Source organism: Mauremys reevesii, linkage group 14 (assembly GCF_016161935.1).
Source record: "Mauremys reevesii isolate NIE-2019 linkage group 14, ASM1616193v1, whole genome shotgun sequence".
NCBI classification, from domain to species: Eukaryota; Metazoa; Chordata; order Testudines; family Geoemydidae; genus Mauremys; species Mauremys reevesii.
Genome location: NC_052636.1, coordinates 38,787,346 through 38,803,945, shown reverse-complemented (window position 1 = coordinate 38,803,945; position 16,600 = coordinate 38,787,346). Strand labels below are relative to the sequence as shown.

The 16,600-nt window shown below is 53.0% G+C and overlaps 1 non-coding gene and 1 pseudogene across 1 annotated transcript; one reads left to right on the top strand and one right to left on the bottom strand.

Annotated features, from left to right (window-relative positions):
- The window catches only part of LOC120381606, a 259,643-nt pseudogene that overhangs the window by 174,285 nt on the left and 68,758 nt on the right, over positions 1 to 16,600 (top strand).
- TRNAV-AAC lies at positions 8,502 to 8,574 on the bottom strand. Its single transcript has one exon. It is a non-coding gene; the product is annotated as a tRNA-Val (tRNA).

The following is a 16,600-nucleotide window of genomic DNA, read 5'->3' as shown; positions in this document are numbered from 1 at the left end:
AAGTTATTGGATAAAGAGTAAGAGACTGTGTGATAATGTGAATTATTTTGGAAAACTGAAAGCCATCTTGTTTTTGTGTTTTGTTAGTCATACAGGAAATGATGGCTAATCTTGAAAAGTTAATTAGATTTAATTTACCCTGGTTCCTCAACTGTTGCTACAGCTCTAGTACCCATCAATCCAAAGACTGAGAGAAAGGGAGAGTTCCAACCATTGTCCTTTTAGTATCTTATTGTTCCTCTCTCTGTTTTTTGTGCTGGCCTTTCTATTCTATTACTTTCTGCCTTTGTTTAGTTGGTAACAGTTGGTTTCCATCACTCACGTTTGTTTGTTTAAATCTCTATCCGTTGTTAAATAAATTTTTTGCTTGTTCGATAACTGTACTCAGGTGCTGTGTGAGATACAGTAGCAATGGTCCACAGTAACAACTAGTAACCTGGAATACTTGGGGAAGAAAGGATCTGGGATTTCACCGAGTATCTGGTGATCCGGGCTGGACCCCAGAGGGGGACACATTGAAGGAACTCAAGGGTTAAGGTGGCTGCTGTAGCTCAGAGGAGGGTCCTTGAGTTCCAGCAGGCTGGTGAGTTTGGTCACTAACATCCAGCTGCCAAATGCAAAACTCCCTCTTCCTTGTGGCAGGTGGCAACAAGGAGACTCACAGTCCTCAGCACCCTGAGAAGGGTCACAATGTGTCTCTGTGTTGATCCACCTGTCAAATCCACACAGGGAAAGCTCCCGATAGCACAAAACTCTGCCCTATGAAATCATGGAACATGTGCTCTTCGCTCTGTGAAAGCATGTAAAGAATCCAAGCGCTGGAGGACAGGGTTTGGGTCCAGAGTGACCTAGACAAATTGGAGGGTTGGGCCAAAAGAAATCTGAGGAGGTTCAACAAGGAGAAGTGCAGAGTCCTGCACTTAGGAAGGAAGAATCCTATGCACTGCCACAGCCTGGGGACTGACTGAGTGAGGGGGGTTTGATAGCAGCCTTCAACTACCTGAAAGAGCAGCAGTGTGGGCTTTCTCCTGGCCACTTTTGCTGGGCTGGGCAGGCAGCCTGGAGGCCTTTCTAGAAGAGAACTGGGAACGGAGTTAGAAAAACCAATGTGAAAACCAGAACCTCAGGTTTAGACTCATTTATTTATAATATTAAATCTTCAATTCTAGTGTCACAGTCAATACAATTGCTTCAGCCTGATAGTTGCCCAAAGGGAAACTTAACGTCTCTCCAAGGGGAGTGGAGAGAAAGCACTTTTCAGAGTCCAAGAGAGACAAGGCGGGTGAGGGTAAGAGCTTGCAGAGGACCAACCTCTGTTGGTGAAAGAGACAAGCTGTGGAGATAACCCCTCACCCTTCTTCAGTTCTGTGTAGCCTGGAAGGTCGTCTCCTCCATAACCAGCAGTTAGAACATAAGAACAGCCACACTGAGTCAGACCAGTTCATCTAGCCCACTCTCCCGAAAGTGGCTAATGCCCGGCGCCCCAGAGGACCCCTGGGACCCACATGGATACAACACCACCACAAACAAGGTTAAAAGTCAATGCACATGGGAGAAGCATCTTGTGTTTCCATGGGCGGTAGGTTTGTAGAAATTTTGGTGGTGCCCAGAACCTGCCCAAACTCCGCCCCCCACCTGCCCAAGGTTCTGGGAGGGAGTTTGGGGTGTGGCTGGGGATGAGAGGTTTGGGGTGTGGGAGGGGGCTCAGGGCTATAGCAGAGGGTTGGGGTGTGGGGTGATGGCTGTGTGGTGGGGCTGGAGATGAGGGGTTCATGATGCAGGAGGGGGCTCAGGGTTGGGGCAGACGGTTAGGGTGCAGGGGGATGAGGGCTCTGGCTGGGAATGATGGGTTTGGGGTGTGGGAGAGGCTCAGTGCTAGAGCAGAGGGTAGGGGTGTGGGGGGTGAGGGATCTGTCTGAGGCTGGGGGGTTTGGGGTGTTGGAGAGGCTCAGGGCTGGGGCAGAGAGTTAGGGTGCAGGGGGATGAGGCTGTGTCTGGGATGGGGATAAGGTGTTTGGGGTGTGGGAGGGCTCAGGACTAGGGCAGAGGGTTGGGGTGCAGGGGTGTGCGAGGGCTCTATCTGGGGCTGGAGCTGCGGGGTTTGTGGTGTGGGCGGGGGCTCAGGGCGGGGGCAGAAGGTTGGGGTGTGCGGAGGGATGAGGACTCTGGCTGGAACTGGGGATGGGAGGTTTGGGGTGTGGGAGGAGCTCAGGGCTAGGGCAGAGGGTTGGGGTGTGGGGTGGGTGAATGAAGGCTCTGGCTGGGACTGGGGATGGGAGGTTGGGGGTGTGGGAGGTGCTCAGGGCTGGGGCAGAAGGTTGGGGTGTGCAGGGGATGAGGACTCTGGCTGGAACTGGGGATGGGAGGTTTGGGGTGTGGGGGGGGAATGAAGGCTCTGGCTGGGACTGGGGATGGGACGTTTGGGGTGTGGGAGGAGCTCAGGGCTGGGGCAGAGGTTTGGGGTGTGGGGGGGAATGAAGGCTCTGGCTGGGACTGGGGATGGGAGGTTTGGGGTGTGGGAGGGGCTCAGGGCTCAGGCAGAGGGTTGAGGATGTGATGGGGGGGTGAAAGCTCTGACTGGGGGTGTGGGCTCTGGGGTGGGGCAGGGCTGGGGATGAGTTTGGGGTGCAGGCAGGCTGCTCCAGGACAAGGGCCAGAAAGGAGGACTCCCCCCAGCCCGTTCCCTGCTGGCAGCAGCAAGCTCTGGGGGAGGAACCCCTCATTCCCCCCCCCTCCCCCAGCAGCACCCTCACTCCCACCACTGTCAGTGCAGGTGCTCCTAGGGCCCTTCTCAGGTCCAGGAATCTCCCTCGCCTCCCCCATTATGGGTGCCGGGGGGTGCTGCATGCACCGCCTCCCCTGCTGTTGCCCCTGACTGTAGCCTCACTGGGGGTGGGGGATGGGGCTGTCTCCTTGCCCAGCATGGGGCAGGAGTGGTGACTGCAGGGGGGGGGCTGTGATGGTGGAGGGTCCCGCTGGAAAAGGGAAGGGTCTGAGGTGGAAGGGCAGGCTCAGAGTCAGTCTGCCCTGGCAGCGAGTTGGGAAGGGGGGGGCACTAGGACCCTGTGGCAGCAGTTGCTGCAGGGAGGCAGCATGGAGCTGCATGGAAGAGGCAGGGACGCTCTGCTCCCTCCGGGGCCCAGGGACATGCATGGGGCCAGCAAGGGGGCCCGGGGGACACTCGGGGGAAGCACGGGGGGTGGCAGGTGGGGCCAGAGGGGAGACCCGGCCCCAAACTTTGGTGGAGCTGGGCCCCAGGGCTCTGAATATTGCTGGTGCCCGGGCACCACGTGGGTATATAACTCGCCGCCCATGTGTGTTTCATTCCTTATGTCCTAGTCCCATCATGTGGCCATTTCCTCTTCTTCCTTTCTGTTAAAAGCTTTGGTGTTTTGCACAGAAACGTTATTTCCCCAGGAGAGACCCAGGAGTGGGGGCTGCATTCCTGTACCAAACAGTCACTGGAAGGGGGCAGACAAAGACCTTTAGGACGAGGCGTCCGTCACTGTCAAAAGATCATCTCCCTCCTGCAGGTCACTGGCAGCCTGAATTTGTTCCTTATCCTCCCAGAGTCTGGGGGGGTGGAATCAGCACTACCCAGCCCCTCCGTGTGTAGCAGGAACAAACACAAACCTGGGCTTTAAAACAAGCTGTCGCCTTCCTTCTCAGGGAAGATTTTTCTGTGATTGAAGTTGAGCTTCAGTTCCCCTCTCCTAGGGCTGGGGTGGGTGTGGGGCCAGCTCCCAATGAGCTCTGTTTTCACCTTTGCCCCCTTTGAGTCACTCTGGGATGGTAACTCTGCCCCCAGCTCTCAGGCAGCTTCCAGCCCATCCACCCTGCTCACTATCTCTGTGGTCATGTGTCACTCCCTCTGCCAGCACACAGAGCCTGCAGGAAAGCTACTCCTGCCAGCTGCATTGGTGGTATAGTGGTGTGTGTCGGTGCCTTCCAAGCACTTTATCTGGGTTTGATTCCCAGCCAATGCAATAATGGCTTTTCTCTTCTGTTGTTTCCTCGTCTGGAAGTGGTTTAATTTCACTCACATTGTGTTACAATCGCATTATCTATAGAATGAGACAATAAATCTGTCAAAGTCCAGCAGGTCATGCAGGATGGAGGCACACAAGGGGCTGGAATGTGTCATCTGAGAAAGACAGAACCCTTGGAAACCTGCATCTCCCATCCCCTGGCCTTGCGTGTTATGATTCCAGCTGTGTGAGCTGTTTGTAGGATGTTCCTGCATGGTGGGGAAATGAAGTTTTGAGTCAGTTTTTGCTGCTGCAGATTCCTTTGCTGTTACAATTATAATGACATGAACAAAAGGGAGGCACAATAAACATAAACCCCAAATTGCAATACAGGTGGGGAAAGGGAAGATCACGGTTAAGCCAAACACGTCAAAATAAAAATTAATACTAAAAAAGGGGAGAGGGAAGAGATCAGGTATGTGGAGATCCCCTTGATATTTGAACACACGTTAGAATCAAAGTTCAGACTTGACACTGGAAAACCCGCAACTACCTGTCTCTCTGAACACCTGTGATGAGCAAGATGGAGTTGGGACACCTGTTCTGCTTCAATCATTTATTGTCTCTCTGTTCTCTCCTTCTCCCCCCAGTTCCTTGTCTCCAATGTCTCTGCCTTTCTCCTCTTGCTCCCTCTCCCCTGCCCTGTCCAGGAACTCACAGTCTACAGCATTTAGGACAAGCCAGAGCTCCCATGTTCTGCACATGAGCCTGTGTCAGAGGACGTGGGACCCCGGTCAGAACCAGTCACCAGATCAATATGACCCTTTATGGGTGACTTCTCTGCCTGCTCTGCAATTTACATCTCCCCTCTTCCCCCCCCCCGCAAACAGGGTGGGGTACAGCTCTGACAGAGGCCTAACAGGAGAAATTTCAGCCCAAAGACAAATTTGTGTGAAATGTTGAGAAATGAAGAGCCCCCCAGAACTCTAGTGTCACCCCCCATGGCACCAGCACAGGGAACCCAGTGAGATGGGGTTACAGAATACAAAGGGGGAGGCAGCAGAGAGAGAGTTGACAGGGAATCTCTCTTTTTCTTTCTCTCGTCACTTTCTGTTCTTCTCTTTCCTTCCAGGAACTGCAGTCACAGCAGGGAAGGGTTTGTCTCCGTGTCTGTCACGGAGGTGGTGGAAGTGATGGATTCTGTGACTTCCTGCAACCTCTGTGACTTCTGCAGTGGCCACAGTGGCTGACTCCAGGGCCACTCAATCAACTGGCTCCAGGAACGCCCAAGCAGCGGCCAATGCAGCTGGCCCGGGGACCACTTGACCAGTGGTCCCGAGGGCAGCAGGAGCAGCCACAGTTTGGTGGCCTCTGGCAGCACTTCTGGGGTGGCCAGAGCAGCAGCTGGCCCCCTGGGGCTCCCCACTGCCCTAGCAGCAGCTGGAGTGGCAGCGACTCTCAGGGCTTCTCCCCTGGTAGCTGGTGCTCATTATCCATCAAATAAATCAAAACACTTCCCCCTGCAAATGGATTTAGCCCGGGACCCTCAGAGTCAGCAGCTCTTACACCCACTACTGAGCTCTCTGGTCAGGTGTCCTAGTGCCGGGAGCCTCCGATGTAGATCCTAAAATAGCGTTTTTGCACCGGGGCGGCTGAAATTTTGGACCAGACATTGTAGCTCCACTGTTATTTTACTGAATTGCTTCAAAACAGCAAGTGTAGAAAGTGTCCTAAGTGCCAGGCTCTCTGCCATGGAAACAGCTGCCCCTGCTCTCCAGGAGTCTGTGCGTTCCACCCAGCAACGTACACACCTGCTCCGCACTGAAGGGGAGTCAGACAGTGACGGTAACGCAAATCTTCCGACTAGTAACCCAGGTCCCTTTCTTTAACCCAGGACGTGCCAGTCACCTGTTAGCCATGGTATTATCTTCATCTTCAAATACCTCTCAGGACATTTAACAGAGGAAGTGAAACCCCCTCCCCCGAATGGCTCCCTGTTGAGGCATTGTACCAGACCTGCCCCTGGAGACTGTCTGGTTTTATACTCTTAGAGCTTTTTCTCTTCAAAACCCTTATCCCAATCTCTGGGCCAACCTCCGCATTTCAGAGTTTAGAATTTACTCTCATCACCCTCCTATGGCACTTTCCATGTGAATTGGGCAAAGCAAGTGGGGGAAGCTCCGTGGCTAATGAAAACCAATGCTCTGGGTGAGGCCTGAACTCACACCCACAGCTGTATTTCCCCCTGCATGAGCCACTATAGGTGCTTCTTAGACAAACTTGGGCCGTAGGTGGTTATGTGTGTCTGTGCTTCACCACTTTGGCTGCTCTGTGAAAAGCTGATGGTTCAAACAGAAGCTGGTGGGGTTTTGTTTTGTTTTAAGCAATTAGAGTCTAGTACATTTTAACAGGCAGAAAATGTCCTATTCTGGTCTAGCCCCATTTGACTCCTTCTGTCCATCTTCTTCCTTCCCCCTCAGTGTCTTTCCTTCCCCATTGGGGACATGCAGAGATGAACCCCAGTCAGTCTGTGTCACAGAGAATCTGTATCTCCTAAGGAATGTGAGTGAAGGATTCCGGCTGAATTAACGCCGCTCACCTGGGTTAGAAACATTTGTTTCTTTCGAGCAGATAGTGGGAAATGGAACATTAATTCAGACCCAGGAGGCAAGGCAGAGGCTTCATGATCTTGATCTCCATGAAGGGAGAGAGGATCCCCAGGAAGGAACAGAGCTTCCTTTAGACTCAAGCTGGGTCTCCTGGAAGTTGGAAAAGACCCTTGGTCACTGAGGATCTCATGGGATCGTGCTGCTCCAGAGGCTCGAGAGTCCTGGGTGCGGGGAGGGTGTCACTGCACAGTCTGAAATGGAAGGGAGGACCCTGGAAGGGAAGGGGAGGAACAGAAAATGGAGAGGAATGAAACAGAATAAAGGCCTCTTCTCTCTCCCCTCCCCGACCCAGCAAGAACTGTTATCAGTGGGGAAACTCCCCACCATGAACGGCAGAGACCACAGAGACATTTGCCTCATGCTGAGAAGTAAGGTGACCAGACACTAAGTGTGAAAAATCAGAGACTTTCACCGGTGGTATAGTGGTGAGCATAGCTGCCTTCCAAGCAATTGACCTGGGTTTGATTCCCAGCCAATGTGATGATTTCTCCACTGGGAATTGGTTTAATTTCAGTCACGTTGTTTCAGTTTATCAATGGAATGAGAGAATCAGTGTCCCAAAGCCCAACAGGTCATTAAACACCCAGTGGAGGAAGAAAGGGGTGGGACTATATAATGAACAGTTGGAGTCATCCTGGTATTACAATGCTTGGTTTATTTTATTTTTTTAATTTCCTTTACTTCCCTCTCCCTTTTAGACTCAGAGCCTTTAAGATCAGAAGGGACCAGTGTGATCATCTAGTCCGACCTGCTGCACCTTGCAGGCCAAAAGACCCACCCACCCACTCCTGTAATAGACCCGGGAGGGGAGGTGGCTCCGTGCTCTGCCCCTACCCCAGGCAGCACATGGAGGCCTCTGCTCCCCTCCCCCAACGGGTGTGCAGAGATGTGCCAGCAGCACTAAGGTGGCTCCCTGCCCACTCTACATCCATCCCTCCGTGCCGCTCCCAGAAGTGGCTGGCATGTCCCAGCATCCCCTGAGGAGGGGGGAATGTCTCCACGTGCTGCCCCTGCCCCAAGCACCAACTCTGCAGCTCCCATTGGCCAGGAACTGTAGCCAATGGCAGCTCTGGGGGCAGCGCCTGCAGACAGCAGCACATGGAGATCCCCTGGCCCCACTCATCTAGGAGCTGCTGCCAGAGGGTTGTGTGTACCGGTCAGTTTGGGAGCTGCACCACCACTCCTGCACCCCACCCCCACCCCCCAGCGCAGAGCCCACACCCAAATTTCCTCCCAGAGCTTTGCTTGTCGTCCTTTCACCAGAACCATCCTTCTTCTCCTGGGCTGCAAGTAGCCACCCCTGGGAAGCCAAGAGGCAGGCACAGGATTCTGCCAGGTAAGTGTCCCCCAGCGCCGCGATGGACAGTGCGATGAAGGTAAGTCTTCCTGAGGCAGAATGAACTGCAATGCAGCGAACCACTGGCCAGGCGGTCGGGGCGAAGGGCATTCACTGGAGGTACAAGCTTGTGAGTGACTCCTGAGCACAGGGCCCCTTCCCCTTTTAAGGACCTGCTCCTCATGGCCTGCGACTGGAGATGACTTGGCTGCATCTGGTGGGTCACACTCCACCTTGGGCAGTGTCCATGCTCTGGGTGTGTGATCACTGCCTAATGAGAGTCCCAGACACCTTGTCTATCTAGGAGCTCTTCTGATCTTCCAGCTGTTCAACCAGCCCCTTCATCCCACAAGCATTGCAGGAGGGAGCCGGAGGGAGAGGGGGAAAGGCACTTCACAGGCATTCAGAGAGGGAGAGGAGACAAAAATGGGAATGGGGGAAGTATAACACCTATTGAGCATAGAAATCACTGCTGCTCCTACAACAGCAGGGACAGGCCACTAGGAGCTGGGAAAAATTAAGCCATCATGTTTCTGCCTGGTTTTGAACCAGGGACCTTTTGCGTGTTAGGCAAACGTGATAACCACTACACTACAGAAACTCTGTTGCAGGGCTCTGCCCCTCCCTTCATAAGAACATAAGAACGGCCATACTGGGTCAGACCAAAGGTCCATCCATCCCCATATCCTATCTGCCAATAGTGGCCAATGCCACGTACCCCAAAGGGACTGAACCTAACAGGTAATGATCAAGTGATCTCTCTCCTGCCATCCATCTCTACCCTTTCACAAACAGAGGCTAGGGACACCATTCTTACCCATCCTGGCTAATAGCCATTAATGCACTTAACCTCCATTAATTTATCTGCAAAAAGAACAAGGAGAACATGTGGCACCATAAAGACTAACAAATGTATTTGAGCATAAGCTTTTGTGGGCTAAAACCCACTTCATCGGATGCATGCAGTTAAAAATACAGTAGGAAGATATATATACACACAGAGAACATGAAAAAAATGGGTGTTGCCATACACACTATAACGAGAGTGATCAGTTAACGTGAGCGGTTATCAGCAGGAGAAAAAAACCTGGTGTTGGGAGGAGAACAGGAGAAAGGACAAAGGAAGCAAGAGACGAAGAGAAAAGAGGGATCAGACAGTGGATGGAGCAAGAGGTGAAACAAAAAGGACAACCCCCAATGTCCCCAGTGATTCTAAGGGACAAAATCCAGGTGTGCAATAAAATTCTGCCTCCTTAAGCTCATGTTTTCCATGCCTAGAATTCAACTCTCACCAGATGGATCAGACTGAACAGGTTTCACACCTCCAGGAGGCTCTTACCTTCTAAACAGGGACGGCTGTTTTCCAGTAAAATCACTGAAAGGGAAGGAGAAAACTTGAAAGAGGTTCCTCCTGGCGCTCACGTCCATGAACCCGAATACTCTCTCAGTCCTCAGAGAGAGACCTGGAGAAGGAGACTTGCTGGAGCAAAGCCACAGGGGTCTCTGAGGTTTCCCTGGCCCCTCGCCCCTGTCCTGCCTGGCTGATGTCAGCATCTCTCTGTGAGGTCACCACCTCCCCACCACCTTGGACCAATAGTCTGAGGTCCTGCCAAAGGCCTTTGTGATGTCACTGCCACACCCCTCCCTTGCTGTGCCAATGTCCTGCCCCTGGCCAGGCACTTTGGAGGTTTGAGCTACTCCCTGTGGATCACCCCACTCAAGGAGCGTTCGTTCTAGGCAGCAAGCCGGCTAGACAGGGAAACATCAGACGCTGCTCCCAATGCTACACTCAGTTTTTCAGAAATGAGTCGACTTTATGGCCAGAAGAGACCATTAGAGCATCTAATCTGACCCCCTGCATATCTCAGGCCTCCTGTAGGACACAAGAGCTACTTTTGGGGCAAACACATTCCAGAAAGGCATCTAGTCTTCATGAAATGACATCAGGAGATGGAGAATCCACCACTTTCCTTGGTAGCTTGTTCCTGTGGTGAATCATCCTCGCTGTTGAATATTTGTGCCTTAGCTGTAATATGAATTTGTCTCTTTTCACCTTCAGGCCACGGGGTCTTGTTATGCCTTTCTCTGCTCAATTCAAGAGCCCTTTAATACCCAATCCTTTCTCTCCATTAAGACACTTCAACACTTCAATGAAGTCACCTTTCAATCTTCTTTTGATCAGCTAAACAGGTTGAGCTCTTTCAATAGCTCACTAGAAGGCATTTTTCTCCAGCCCTCAGAACCTTTGGTGGCTCTTTGCTGCCCCAGCAGAGCAGTTTGCAGGGACCACTGGAGTGGTTCATGGAACGGCTGGTGGAGTGGAGCGGCTCAGACTCCCTGCTTGCGAGAGGGGAAGTATTGCCTCCTAGAGGCGCCCGGGGGGGTGGTATGTAATTGTCCCAGGTCACTGGTTGGGGGCTCGAGCCACTTTTGCATTGTGTTATTGAAACAGAACCGCTAGATACTGAGCCCGGCCCTTGTTGCTGACAACTCAGAGGGGCAGAAGGGTTACAGGAATTTATCTCACAACCCTTCCTGCTCCCCAGAGCCCCACGGGGAGAAGCTAGGGAAGGGGGAGTCATTCCTCCCCTGCGCTCCCAGAAGAGCTGCTACGACTCCTTCCTGCCAGCTGCTCACCCCTGGATCCATCCTCAGCTCCTGGGATCTTCCTGCTCCAAAGGCTCCAGAGGCCTGGGGTGGGGAGGGCATCACTGCACCGTCTGACACACAAGGGAGGTTTCTGGAATTGAAGGAAGGAGCAGAAAACGGAGAGGAAAGAAACAGAGAGAAAACGCCTCTTCTCTCTCCCATCCCCCTCCCTGCAAGAAAGGTTCCCAAGGACCAGCGTTAGGGGAAATGGTGCCCTGGGCAAAACTTGTACTTTGGCACTTCCCCATCGCCCCTGGACGATCCCCCTGCCCCTTTATCCCCAGCTCCTGCACTCCCGACCCTTGCACCTCCCCCACCCCTAACTCTGCCCCCTCCTGTGCCCCAACCCCTACGCTGTGTCCCCTTTGCCCTTAACTCCTGCACCCCCTCCTGTGCCCCCAGCCTCTGCCCCTCTCCTGCACCCCTTCACCCTAACCCCTGCACCCTCCTGTGCCCCAGCCACTGCCCCTCTCATGCCCCCTTCACCCCTAACCCCTGCACCCTCTCCTGTGTCACCAGCCACTGCCCCTCTCCTGCACCCCCTTCACCCCAACCCCTGCACCCCCTCCTGTGCCACCAACCACTGCCCCTCTCCTGCACCCCCTTCACCCCTAACCCCTGCGCCCCCTCCTGTGCCACCAGCCACTGCCTCTCTTCCAGGGCCGCCCAGAGGATTCAGGGGGCCTGGGGCAAAGCAATTTCAGGGACCCCTTCCAGACAAAAAAGTTGCAATACTGTAGAATACTGTATTCCCGTGGGCAGTGGCGTAGCCAGGTTCTAACATGAGGGGAAGCGAACACATAAAAAAAGGCACCACCCAACATATCAAATTACTAATTACATCCGCTCCCTCCCACTTCCTGCCCCCTTCAAAACCCCCAACACCCCCCCACTCCTTGTCCCCTGACTGCCCCCTCCTGGGACCCTGGTCCCTAACTGCCCCCTAGAACCCTACCTGTCCCCTGACTGCCCCGACCCTTATCCACACCCCTGCCCCCAGACAGACTGCCAGGACTCCCACACCTATCCAACCACTCCCCGCTCCCTGACAGGACCCCCAATATACACCAAGACACACCCCGTAATCCAAAGTGGGGGGGGCGGGGTAGGGACCACGCACAGCTCCTGCCATTGAGGGTACATGGGCAGCTGCTTCTGCCCTAGCACCTGGCTTTAGTGTGTAGCCAGAAGCCCTTGTGAGCAGGCGGAGGGATCCTGCTAGCAAAGGGAGCGTTTGATTTTAGAGTCTGATCCAAACAGACCCAGCAGAGAACACAGCAATAGCCCTGCCTCTGCCATCCCAGCTCAGGGCCCATAAACAAGAGAGGCAGAGACGTGCTCAATACAGTGCATGGGGTGGAGAGGGAGTACAGACCAGGAACAGGGCATGGAGAAAAACCACAGAGAGGGAGAGAAGGAGAAAGTGAGGAAGGAGGAGAAGCCCGGAGGCTGTGTCTCTGGAGGGAAGGCGCGTTCGGATGCAGCATGTTAATGAGACCCTTGCAAACACAAGGGAAAGAAGCAGGGAAGGGACTGCAGAGGACAAGCCGGGCTATTCACTCAGTCTCCCCTGTGGGGCCCTGTGGCATTGGGTAGCAGGGCCCAGGAAATGAAAATCTCTTAACCACACAGAATTGTTAACTGCTCCCAAATCCTTTTGTGCCACGGCTGCAAGCTTAGAAGAGCTTAAGCTGTGAGCTGCATGGACGGCCTCAAGAAACCTCTCTTGTGCGGAGCTTCAAGCAGGTTTGCATTGTGTGACCCCGATGAAAAGCCCAGCAGAGAAAGCTTGCAACTGTCCCAGCTCTTTCAGCAGCGTTTAGGGCCTTTAAATCACTCAGGCTGCATCTTCCAAATAAAATGCATTAACAATACAGCTCAGGCAAGTGAGCCGGGGGCCGTGCAGGCTGCCCGGGCCAGCTGATAGCACTTCCCGCTGACGGCTGCTTTTCTAGGCTTGTGTTTTGCTGTTGAACAGAGGCCCAGACTTCCCCCCATCTAACCCCCCCTGCTCCCTGACTGCCCCAGCTCCCAGAAAGTCCCCCCCCAAACCATCCAACCCTCCCCCTGCTCCCTGACTGCCCCCCAGGACTCCTCTTACCACCCGGCAGCTCGAGCCGCTGGCTGCCTCTGGAGCCAAAGTTAAACACGTGCCAGCACACAGCCCCTCCCCCGCAGCGTGCTGAGGCAGCCGGGAGGGGGTGCAAGGGGGGGTCTGGCTGCTGGAGGCCCAATGGGAGCTGGAGGCCCAATCAGGCCCCGGCGGCCAATCAGCAGTGCCGCACTCTGCAGGGGGGGAGAAATCCAGATCTTTCCACCTTATTCCAAATTCCTACTAAGGCGCCACTTTGGGGGAATGTGCTCAGTGGGGGAGCGGCAGCCCCCCCTGCTCCCCCCAGCGACGCTCCTGCTTGTGGGGGCCCCTGCAAGACCCAGAGCCTGGGGCAAATTGCCCCCCTTGCCCCCGCCTCTGGGCGGCCCTGCTAGCAGCTCTTCTGGGAGTGCAGGGGAGGAATGACTCCCCCTTCTCTAGCTTCTCCCCGTGGGGCTCTGGGGAGCAGGGAGGGTTGTGTGATAAATTCCATCCAACTCCCCCTTTGATCCAAGCCGAGGGGCGTCTCAGCCTCCACGATCCCCTTGGCAGGGCCAAACAAGGGATGTTTTCCACTGCCCAGCAGACCCAGCCAGGGACTCAAGGCCGCCCCAGACTTTCCCTTTCTCCCTTCTGGGAAATCAAGTTCAAAAGTTTTACAAGGAGCTAAAGAAGCCTCAACCTTGCAACTGAATTAATGTCAATTTCTCACTGCCTGACACAAACAAATGTCATTTCAATCCCAGGTGAGTCCACTTCAGTCATTCCTCAGCCCGATTCCTTCACCCTCCTGCCTTAGCTTAGGGCATTGCGCCACCCTGTGGCCGTTTCATGTCCCTCCTCCGTTTCACACATTGACACAATTTCCTTTGCATGGATCCATGAACAGCAAAACCTCCCTGTGTCTCTTGTCTGAGCCAGGGCATTCGATTGTATTGACAACTTCTCTCCTGCAATGGTAATGGTCAAACAGCGGGGACGTGGCCACCTTCAGCCCTGGCAGTGAGATATTCACTCTCCTCTTTCTGCATGCTGATGTTGTTATTCCATAAAACATGAACCATGGAATAAAAAGCTGAGTTTACTCCAGGGTGAGGAAAGAAAAAAACTCCCCAAAAAATCTCAGTGCCCCAGAGAAAAGCTGCCCCTGTTATTGGAACTAATGATGTGCTGGAGATATGTTGGGAAAAGGGACTGTGTGAATTGCCCAGGCACGAAATGAACAATCTACAGCAACATCATTAACCACAGACACACTCTAGCCATACTCCAGCCAGTGGGGAAATGGGCAGGAATTCATAATGTCAACTATAAAAATGATACACATCTAGAAATAGCATAATTATAATCAGCCAATCAGAACCTCTCCATAGACCACTTACACGACAAGCTTTCTACAATATTGGCTACAAGTAGAACAGCGGTCGCAACAGTGATCTATACGGTTACAGATTATGTCAATAACATCACAGGAGGTGACACGGCATCAGTGAGACTGATACTGGAATACTGCCTCCAGTTTTGGTGTCCTCATTTGAAAAAGATGTTGTGAAATTGGAGCTGGGGCAGCAAAGAGCCACCAAATGTTCTGAGGGCTGGAGAAAAATGCCTTCAAGTGAGCTATTGAAAGAGCTCAACCTGTTTAGCTGATCAAAAGAAGATTGAAAGGTGACTTCATTGAAATGTTGAAGTGCCTTAATGGAGAGAAAAGATTGGGTATTAAAGGGCTCTTTAATCGAGCATAGAGAAAGGCATAACAAGACCCAATGGCTCCTTCCTTAGAGGTTTTTAAGGTCAGGCTTGACAAAGCCCTGGCTGGGATGATTTAGTTGGGTTTGGTCCTGCTTTGAGCAGGGGGTTGGACTAGATGACCTCCTGAGGTCTGATAGGGAAAATTTGCCCCCCCTGTCCAGCCTAGGTTATTATTTGCTTGCAGCATTTATTGTATTAGGCCCAAAGGCCTATAGTCTAGACAACTGTTATATATAAAGCCAAGGTTTGCATTTCTGCTTTTAATATGTTTATCTGTACAGAGGGCATTCAGGGAAAATGAGGAACCAAAAGAAGGAAATGAGATAGAAGTGTTCAGCTTGTTTTTGCTTTTTGTATGAATTTTAGCTGGCATAAGTAACCGCAGAGAAGGGGTCTTAAGACTGGCAGACCACCAACGAAAACTGCCCAGAAACAATGAAAGGAAAAACCATATATGGAAGAAGATTGCAGTAGCTTGCTTATGTTATAAGTGTTACTCCCAAATAAGGGAATTTTAAGAAAATGCTAATTTGCGGTTTTAACCTATATAAGTGTGATAAGAATTGAAACAGGCAGAGGGGAGCTTAACCCTTATAGGGGAATACGCTACCTCTCTCCCTGCATGCATGCTTGTACTCTAATAAAGTGCCTCAGGCTGCCTGATTCTAAATTCAAAGGTGTGGTCAATTTTTCCACAACAATTTGGGGGCTCGTCCGGGATCCACAGATGACGTCCCTGGATCGGAGGACCGCGGGCGGTTCCCTTCCAGACCCCGGGCCCATCTAACAGGTAAGAGACCTTTTGAAATCTCTAGAGGGGTCTGAAGGAGGACTGATCCGTAGGCTCCGGCTTGGGGTAAGTCACAAGCTGGATCTGAACTTTTAACATCAGGCAGGCCAGACGCCTTTTCTTGAGGTTGGTTTGACCCGTGTAAATCCCGGCGTGGTAACGAGTCCGGAGTTGGTTGGTTGGTTGTTTGGAAGTGCCGGCAAGCTCAAGCCTCGGACCCGCGCTCCTTTTCGTCCGAGGGAACTGATAGCCTTTTTTGGGGTTCGGGGGTCCCGGAGCCACCAGGTTGGGAGGGACCAGAGCAGTATTCGCCCTGGCGACTGTGCCAGGAACGTGCCTGTATGTGTAAGGCCGAGCGGCCGGAGTGTGTTGGTCGTGGAAAGACGCCCCAGACCCCCTGCGAAGCAAGAAATTGCTCGTGACCGGAGGTGTTCTGAAAGCAAGCTCCACAACCCGCTTGACGAAAAATTGAAAAGCTTCCCTGACTGGCAGGCCCTGGTAAGTGGCTAACCAGTCAGGGTGCTTGTGTGTTCCCCATCCTGTTGCCCTTTACCCCTCCACGTCCCCATGATCCTGTGACCGCTCTTTGAGCACTGCCTTCACCGAAGGCCGCAGGGTCCCTTTGTTTCCCCCCCGGAGCTATAAGCTCCCTTCCCTTCTCGGAGAGGAGGGAAGCCCCAGGGAAACTGCACCGTCGGCTCGGAAGCTGCTGCAGCACCGTTGGCTTGAAGGCTGGTGCTCAGGGCTAAAGAGAGACGTGCGGAGACCACGGGCTTTTCTGTTAGCCCGCCCCCCTTACCCGCTCGCCCTGTAGGTTTGGCAGAGGTGGTATCCCGAGCCTCGGAACCTGCTCCCTTGTGTTCCTGCCATGGGCAGGTCAGTGGGCCACTGGTGATAGAACCGGGGCAGTCCTAATAAGCATTCCTTGTGTGATTGGCTTGAGTAGAAGCAAGAGCTGGAGTGAGAATGGGGTCCGGAGGGTCAAAAGCCATTCCGGTCCCACCTAAAGGCACGCCTGCTGCTTATATGTATGTACATTATGGTTCGTTGACGTGTAAACATTTAGAGAAATGGAATTGGTATACTAGGGATGATTTGAAACTGCAGTTTCCCCTGGAGGGAAGTTTTGTCCTTGACAAGATTGTGCACCTGAGGATCCCTTCTTGCCAATGCCGTACCTCAGGGACAGTTTGATGCATATTTTTTGTGGTATGATGAAATGGGAAAGAGGCGTCAGGAGTCTCAGGTTAGGGGACTAAAGGATTCTCAGGAGAAACTTAGGCAAAAGCTTAAGGAGACACAGGATAAATTGATCCTTACGTGTGGCCCTACGGACCAGCCTAC